The 7,761-nt window shown below is 47.7% G+C and overlaps 1 non-coding gene across 1 annotated transcript; it reads right to left on the reverse strand.

Annotated features, from left to right (window-relative positions):
• Positions 1-7,165: 7,165 nt before the first annotated feature.
• Positions 7,166-7,272, reverse strand: LOC116553630. Its single transcript, XR_004269850.1, has one exon. It is a non-coding gene; the product is annotated as a U6 spliceosomal RNA (small nuclear RNA).
• Positions 7,273-7,761: the final 489 nt, after the last annotated feature.

Here is a 7,761-nt window from a genome sequence, read left to right on the forward strand (position 1 = left end):
TCCGAGCGCGCGAGGGCGAGCGGGGCCGGCGGGGCGGGCAGCGCTGGGCGGGCGGCAGGGGAGGGGGTGTGCGTGTGTGGATGTGTGTGCCGGAGGGGGCAGGGAGGGAGGCGAGCGACAGCGAGGACGCGCGCGCGCGCGCGCCCGCGGTCCCTTCCCTCGCCAGCCCCCCCGCCCAACAGGGATCCCGACACCTCCCTCCGCCCGCCCCCTCGGCATCCCGGCCGCTGAGAGCGGCGGCGCGCATGCGCAGCCCTCGGGCCGGCCCGGGCGCACCTTTTCGGCCTCCTGCCACAGTATGAGCGCTCCGCCGCCCAGATAACCGCCAGCTCCCCGCGCCACCCCCGCCCTCTCCCACTCCGCCCACTCCCAGGCGCCCAGGTAAAGGCGAGAGCTGCGCATGCGCGGCGCTCTCTATCGGTCGGGGGGCGTGGTTGCTGAAAGGAAGCCCAAGCGAACAGTGCGGGGGGCTGTAGCACGGGGTGCTGTGGGGTTCCACGAAATAGGCGCGGATAAGGATGGGGGAAAGGTAAAGTGAAGAAAGGGGCCGAAGTAGAAAAGTGGGTCGACGTGAGATTTGGAAGTAAAAGAGACTTTGAATAAAAGCTTGACGAGCGCTGACCTCCTTGTTCCTGGAGGGCAGTGGGAGTGACGGAAGACAGAAATCAGATTGGCAGCATAGAAGCAGCAGTGGTCATTCGCCATATGAATGGGACAGTTAATAACTGGAACAGTTTAGAGGTTGCCAGGGTGCTCAGAAAAACAGATTTAGAGCCTCACCTGTCCTGTGGCCAGGAATAGGGAAGGGGATGTGTGTGCTTGAGACCTAGAGCTGCTGAGGTAAAGGAAGCCTCCATTGTATTACAGTATTATGACTAATTAGCTATTACTCATTAATATAATCAGTGGTACTATTAGCTAACAAAGTAGCATTTATCCGAGTTCAGAGCCAAGAGAGAGTGTCCACAACTGAAAGTGCTTAGAGTACAGGGAGAAGAAATGAACCTGGCAAGGTGAAGGCCTGGGATGGAAAAGACCCAAGACAGCAACTCTGAGGTCACGGTGTCCTTTCCCACCGTAAACCAAACTTCCCCGAAGTTGTCCAAATCCTATCTTAATTGGAGCTCCTTCCATTATTAAAAACACACTTAACTCATGTTCTTGCACTAAGGCTGACTCCAATAGCACAGAAACATTTTCTTTTTTATCTTTTTTTTTTCTTTTTTGAGACAAGGTCTCACTGTATTACCCAGGCTGGAGCACAGTAGCATGATCATGGCTCACTGCAGCCTCCTCTCCCACACTCACATGAGCCTCCCACCTCAGCCTCTGGAGTAGCTGGGACTACAGGAGTGTGCTGCCTCTCTGGATCATTTTTACATTTTGTGGAGACAAGGTCTCTGTGTGTTGCCCAGGCTGGTCTCAAACTCTTGGGCTCAAGCAGTCCTTCTACTTCAACCTCCCAAAGTGATGGTATTACAGGTGTGAGCCTCCATACCTGGCTGACATTTTCAATACACATGCAGCTACTTTTCCCTAAAATAGCACTGCTATGGTTTAAATGTGTCCCCCAAAGTTCACATGTTGGAAACGTAATCCCAATGCAAAAGTGTTGGAAGCTGGGGCCTAACAAGAGGTTATTAGGTCATGAGGGCTCTGCCCTCATGAATGGATTAATATCATAAACAGTAGGTTAGTTATCTCCAGGTTGGACACAGTGGCTCATGGCTGTAATCCCAGAACTTTGGGAGGCCAAGGCAGGCAGATTACTTGAGGCCAGGCATTTGAGACCAGCCTGGCCAACATGGTGAAACCCCCATCTCTACTAAAAATACAAAAATAAAATTAAAAAAAATCAGCTGGGCATGGTGACATGCACCTGTTATTCTAGCTACTCAGGAGGCTAAGGCATAAGAATTGCTTGAACCTGGGAGGTGAAGGTTACAGTGAGCCAAGATGGCGGCATGGCACTCCAGCCTCGGTGACAGAGTGAGTCTCTGTCTCAAAAAAAAAAAAATTAAATTAAAAAAAAAACAGTGGGTTAGTTATCTCAAAAGTGGGCTTATTCCCCCCCCCTTTTTTTTTGTTCTTTCCCGCCACCTCCCTCCAGCCAAAAGTGGGCTTATTATAGAATCAAGTTTGGACCCCTTTGCTCTGTTGCTCTCTCATGGACTCTTTTGCCCTCCTGCCTTCTGCTAGGGGATGATGCATCAAGAACAGCCACACCAGATGAGGGCACCTTGATATTGGATTTCCAGCCTCCAGAACTGTAAGAAATAAATTTCTATTCTTTTAAAATTACCCAGTCTGTGGTATTCTGTTACAGCAACACAAAATAGACTCCAACAAGCATCCCGCTCCCATGATCCAAAATTCTGCAGAGAGTAAGATGACCTGAGTCTGGGACAAGGTTAGGGAAAAGATTGAAACTTTATAAGCAAAGGGGTCCAAGAGCTGACTCTGTCCTTGGCCCCTTCAAAAAACAGATGCTTGACATTCGTTACACTTGGACTCTGGACTCCAGGGATAATTTTGGTAACTTTGGGTCATGTTTTTCAATAATGAGTTTTTTCAGTGGATAAACACTAAAAACAATATAATATTTCAGCAGGTAGAGAGAAAAATCTTCAAGTAGAACAGGAGGAAATAAGCATAAGTAATAAAAGGAAAGACAGATTCAATGTGAGAAAGAACATGGCATCCATAGAGGCTGGTGAGCCTGGGACGTCTCACTGAGGTCGATGTCTTGTTTTGCCTTCTTAGACATTTGATCCATTCCCCACCCTCTACTAGTCAGAGCTATCCAGCTTGGAAGAGGGGTGTGCAGAGCGATGGCTAATGAACGAGGTGGCTTTTCCAGTGTCTGTGACTCTCCACTCACAGGCCAACTCTCTGAAGGGATCCTAGTAACTACAATAGTAATAATATGATCTTCCATGTGAAGAGTGCTTTATGGATTTTGCAGGGAGGTTATGTTCATTAATTCTCTTTTGTGTGTGTGAGACAAAGTCTTCCTCTTGTCACCCTCTTGTTGCAGTGCAGTGGCGTGATCTCAGCTCACTTTAACCTCTGCCTCCCTGGTTCAAACAATTCTCCTGCCTCAGCCTCCCGACTAGCTGGGATTACAGATGCGTACTGCCACGCCCAGCTAATTTTTGTATTTTTAATAGAGGCGGGGTTTCACCAAGTTGGTCAGGCTGGTCTTGAGCTCCTGACCTCAGGCTATCTGCCCACCTCAGCCTCCCAAAGTGCTGGGATTACAGGCATGAGCCACTGTGGCAGGCCTTATGTCCATATTTCATCAGGTCTTCCAACAATCCTCCAAGGCAGACAGGACAGGTATTATTCCCAGTGAAGGAAATTCAGGCCAAGGAATATTTAATGGCTCAGGCAAAGTCACCCAGCCCAGTGAACAATGGAACCAAAGCAAACCCATGTTTCCTGACTCCTAGCCCGCTGGTCTTTCAGAGGATTTGACAGGCCCACTCTGAGACTCTGCCATTTATTCCCATGGAGTGAAAACAGGTGCCTTTAGCATGTGACAGAGAATAATTCTAATATTCAGTTCTACTTCTGCACCTCCTTTATTTAATGTTGTTTTTTTTCTTCTTCTTTCTTTCTCTCCCCAGAAGCCTGGGACTTGCCCCTGTGATCTGCTGCTTTGGAGGGTCTTGGGCCTCAGGGCTGGCAAGGTCCCTTTTGGAGATTCCAGTTCCTCTGCCTGCCCTCCTTTACCTCTTCCCCCTCACACATCAGTCCCAGGGAGAGGGCTGCCAACCAGTGTTACCACTTGACAGATCACAAGAGGGCTAGTTCCATTGCCTCCCTTGTTCAGCTGCTGACACTACAGCTTGGCAGTCATTACAGACAACATTTAGCTCTCACATCTGACCTGTTTGGAAGATCAGGCCTCTGTCATCCCGGTTTCCTGTCCTTGGATAGTTCTTTACTAACTTTTATTCATTAAGGCAGTGGGCAGAAAGCAGCAGAACCTGTTTCTTGTTTTTTGAGACGGGTCTCCCTCTGTTACCCATGCTAGAGTGCAGAGGCATGATCATGGCTTACTACAGCCTCAACCTCCTGGGCTCATGCAATCTTCCCACCTCAGCCTCATGAGTAGCTGGGACCACAGGTGCATGCCACTATGCCTAACTAATTTTTGTAATTTTTTGTAGAGATGGGGTTTTGCCATGTTGGCCATGCTGGTTTTGAACTCCAGAACTCAAGCAATCTGTTGGTCTTAGCCTTCCAAAGTACTGGGATTACAGGTGTGAGCCACTGCACCTGGCCAGAACCTTTTTATTTATTTATTTGTTTTTGGAGACAGAGTTTCACTCTTGTTGCCTAGGCTGAAGTGCAATGACGCAATCTTGGCTCACCGCAACCTCTACTGGGTTCAAGCAATTCTTCTGTCTCAGCCTCCTGAATAGCTAGGATTACAGGCATGCGCCACCACACCTGTCTAATTTTGTATTTTTAGTAGAGACAGGGTTTTACCGTGTTGGTCAGGCTGGTCTCAAACTCCCAACCTCAGGTGATCTGCCCACCTAGGCCTCCCAAACTGCTGGGATTACAGGTGTGAGCCACCATGCCCTGCCCAGAATCTGTTTTTTAACTTAAAATTATTATTTAAAAGTTTGTACATGTTGAGAATTCTTAAAACCTTCACACATTTAATTTACACAGCAGCAGAGATATCTGATTCCTGGTCAAGTGAATAAGATGACTTGATATAAGCCCCCTGTTCATTGTACTTCCTCACTTCCTAAATTCCTAGGGGTGTACCTCCATTGAATAATAGTTTTTACCACCTGTACTTAGAGAGGGGCAGTGGCCATGGCTCCTTACTTGCCCATTAACTAATATCCCATCCTACAGCACCAGACTTGGAGCCAGAGCCCTGGTCATGGCCTCCTAGGTTCTCATACTTGACCTTTGCTCAATCATTTCACCATTTAGGCTTTATAGAAAGGGGGGATTGGCCGGGTGTGGCAGCTCATGCCTGTAATCCCAGCACTTTGGGAGGGCAAGGCAGGTGGATGACCTGAGGTCAGGAGTTCGAGCCCAGCTGGCCAACATGGTGAAACCCCATCTCTACTAAAAATACAAAAATTAGCCAGGCATGGTGGCCCATGCCTGTCATCCCAGCTACTCTGAGGCAGCTGAGGCAGGAGAATTGCTTAAACCTGGTGGGAGGTGGAGGTTGCAGTGGGCCAAGATCATGCCACTGTACTCCAGCCTGGAGGCTGGGTGACACAGTGAGACTCCATCTCAAAAAAATGGTAGGGGGAGATTATATGGCTGTTAGGGTCCTCCAGATCTGATACCCAGGATTGTACTCTAGAGACTTGATTATATTCATTAATACATTGCAATTTCATTCCTTTCCTAAGAATTACTATCCAAAAAAAAAAAAAAAAAAGAAGAAGAATTACTATCCAATGGTCATCCCTAAGCCCTTCCTATGGGAAACTGCCTCTTTTACAGAATGAATAAAGTTGTCCTAGATTCCCAGTTTTTGCTCACTTTTTCTCATATGTCTGCCAGTATCCAGAGACAGCTCAGCTGGATTTTTGGCTTTTCATCATAGGGCTTGTATATGTACATACACGCATGCACAAGTGTATGTATATGTTCATGCTTAAAGGGATATGGGTCATGGGAACCTTCACTCTATGCCCCCTCCACCTCCCACCAGCCCTACTTGAATTTTAATGAATAGTTAAAATAAATGCCAGGACCAGGCACAGTGGCTCACACCTGTAATCCCAGCACTTTGGGAGGCCGAGGTGGGTGGATCACCTGAGGTCAGGAGTTCGAGACCAGCCTGGCCAACATGGTAAAACCCTGTCTCTACTAAAAATACAAAAAATTAGCCAGGCGTGGTGGCAGGCACCTGCAATTCCAGCTACCTCGGGAGGCTGAGACAGGAGAATCACTTGAATCTGGGAGGCAGAGGTTGCAGTCAGCTGAGATCATGTCACTGTACTCCAGCCTGGGCAACAAGAGCAAAACTCTGCCTCAAATAAATAAATAAATAAATAAATGGATTAAATAAGAAATGTCAGGAAGCCTAGAAGAACAAGAGTACATACTAAGAGGCCAGATATATGAGTGCAGCTATAGTGATAAGGAGGCTATTGGCAGTGTCACTTAGGTCTAAAGTATAGTTTCAGCTAGAGCTTTCTTCTACCCTAATACTGCCCCCATGTCCTGACAGCGGACATTGCAGCAAATCCTGGATCCTGGACTGCAGCCAGCAGCTCTGGTCTCTGTACATCAGCTTCTCTATTTGAAACAACACAGAATTTGAATTTTGACTACTCTGGTGTTAACATCAAAATGCATTTTAGGCCAGGTGCAGTGGCTCACACCTGTAATCCCAACACTTTGGGAGGCCGAGGCGGGTGGATCACCTGAGGTTGGGAGTTTGAGACCAGCCTGGCCAACATGGAGAAACCCTGACTCTACTAAAAATACAAAATTAGACCGGTGTGGTGGTGCATGCCTGTAATCCCAGCTAGTCGGGACCCTGAGGCAGGAGAATCACTTGAACCCAGGAAGCCGAGGTTGCAGGTGAGCCAGATCGCACCATTGCACTCCAGCCTGGGCAACAAGAGCAAAACTCTGTCTCAAAAAAAAAAAGCGTTTTATAGTGTTAAAAAACCATATTTATGTGGCAATTTCTACACATCTTTCTTCTGCATGACTTCATTTAATCCTTCTCTCAATCCTGAGAGGCAGGAAGGACAGAAATGTTGTTCCCACTGTTTTCCAGTGTTTGGTTTTGGTTTTTTTCCTTTCTTTTTTTTTTTTTAATTTTTATTATTTTTTATTTTTATTTTATTTATTTATTTATTTATTTTTTTTTTTGAGACAGAGTTTCGCTCTTGTTACCCAGGCTGGAGTGCAATGGCGCGATCTCGGCTCACCGCAACCTCCGCCTCCCGGGTTCAGGCAATTCTCCTGCCCCAGCCTCCTGAGTAGCTGGGATTACAGGCACGCACCACCATGCCCAGCTAATTTTTCGTATTTTTAGTAGAGACGGGGTTTCACCATGTTGACCAGGATGGTCTCGATCTCTTGACCTCGTGATCCACCCACCTCGGCCACCCAAAGTGCTGGGATTACAGGCTTGAGCCACCGCGCCCGGCCTATTTTTTTTTTTAATATGGAACGCTTCATGAATTTGCGTGTCATCCTTGTGCAGGGGCCATGCTAATCTTCTCTGTATCGTTCCAATTTTAGTATATGTGCTGCCGAAGCGAGCACTCTTTTTTTTTTTTGGACACAGGGTCTTGCTCTGTTACTCGAGCTGGAATGCAGTGGCACGATCATAGCTCACTGCAGACTTGACCTTTAGGGCTCAAGTGATCCCACCTTAGCCTCCCAAGTAGCTGCGACTACAGGCACATACCACCACATCTGACTAATTACCTTTATTTTTGGTACAGATGAGGTCTCACTATGTTGACCAGATTAATCTCCAACTCCTAGCTCAAGCTGTCCTCCTGCCCCAACCTCCCAAAGTACCGGGAGCTATGGCTCCTTGCTTTTTTATTTTATTTTCTGAGATGGGGTCTCACTGTTTCCCAGACTGGAGTCCAGTGACACGATCACAGCTCACTGCAGCCTCGACCTCCCCAGCTTCAGGAAGGTCCTCCCCCTTCAGTTTTTTTGTATTTTTAGTAGAGACAGAGCTTTGCCATGTTGCCCAGGCTGGTCTCAAATTCCTAGGCTCAAGCGATCTGCCTGCCTCAG

Source organism: Sapajus apella, unplaced genomic scaffold (assembly GCF_009761245.1).
Source record: "Sapajus apella isolate SASKATOON/1434 unplaced genomic scaffold, GSC_monkey_1.0 scaffold12, whole genome shotgun sequence".
Classification (NCBI taxonomy): domain Eukaryota; kingdom Metazoa; phylum Chordata; class Mammalia; order Primates; family Cebidae; genus Sapajus; species Sapajus apella.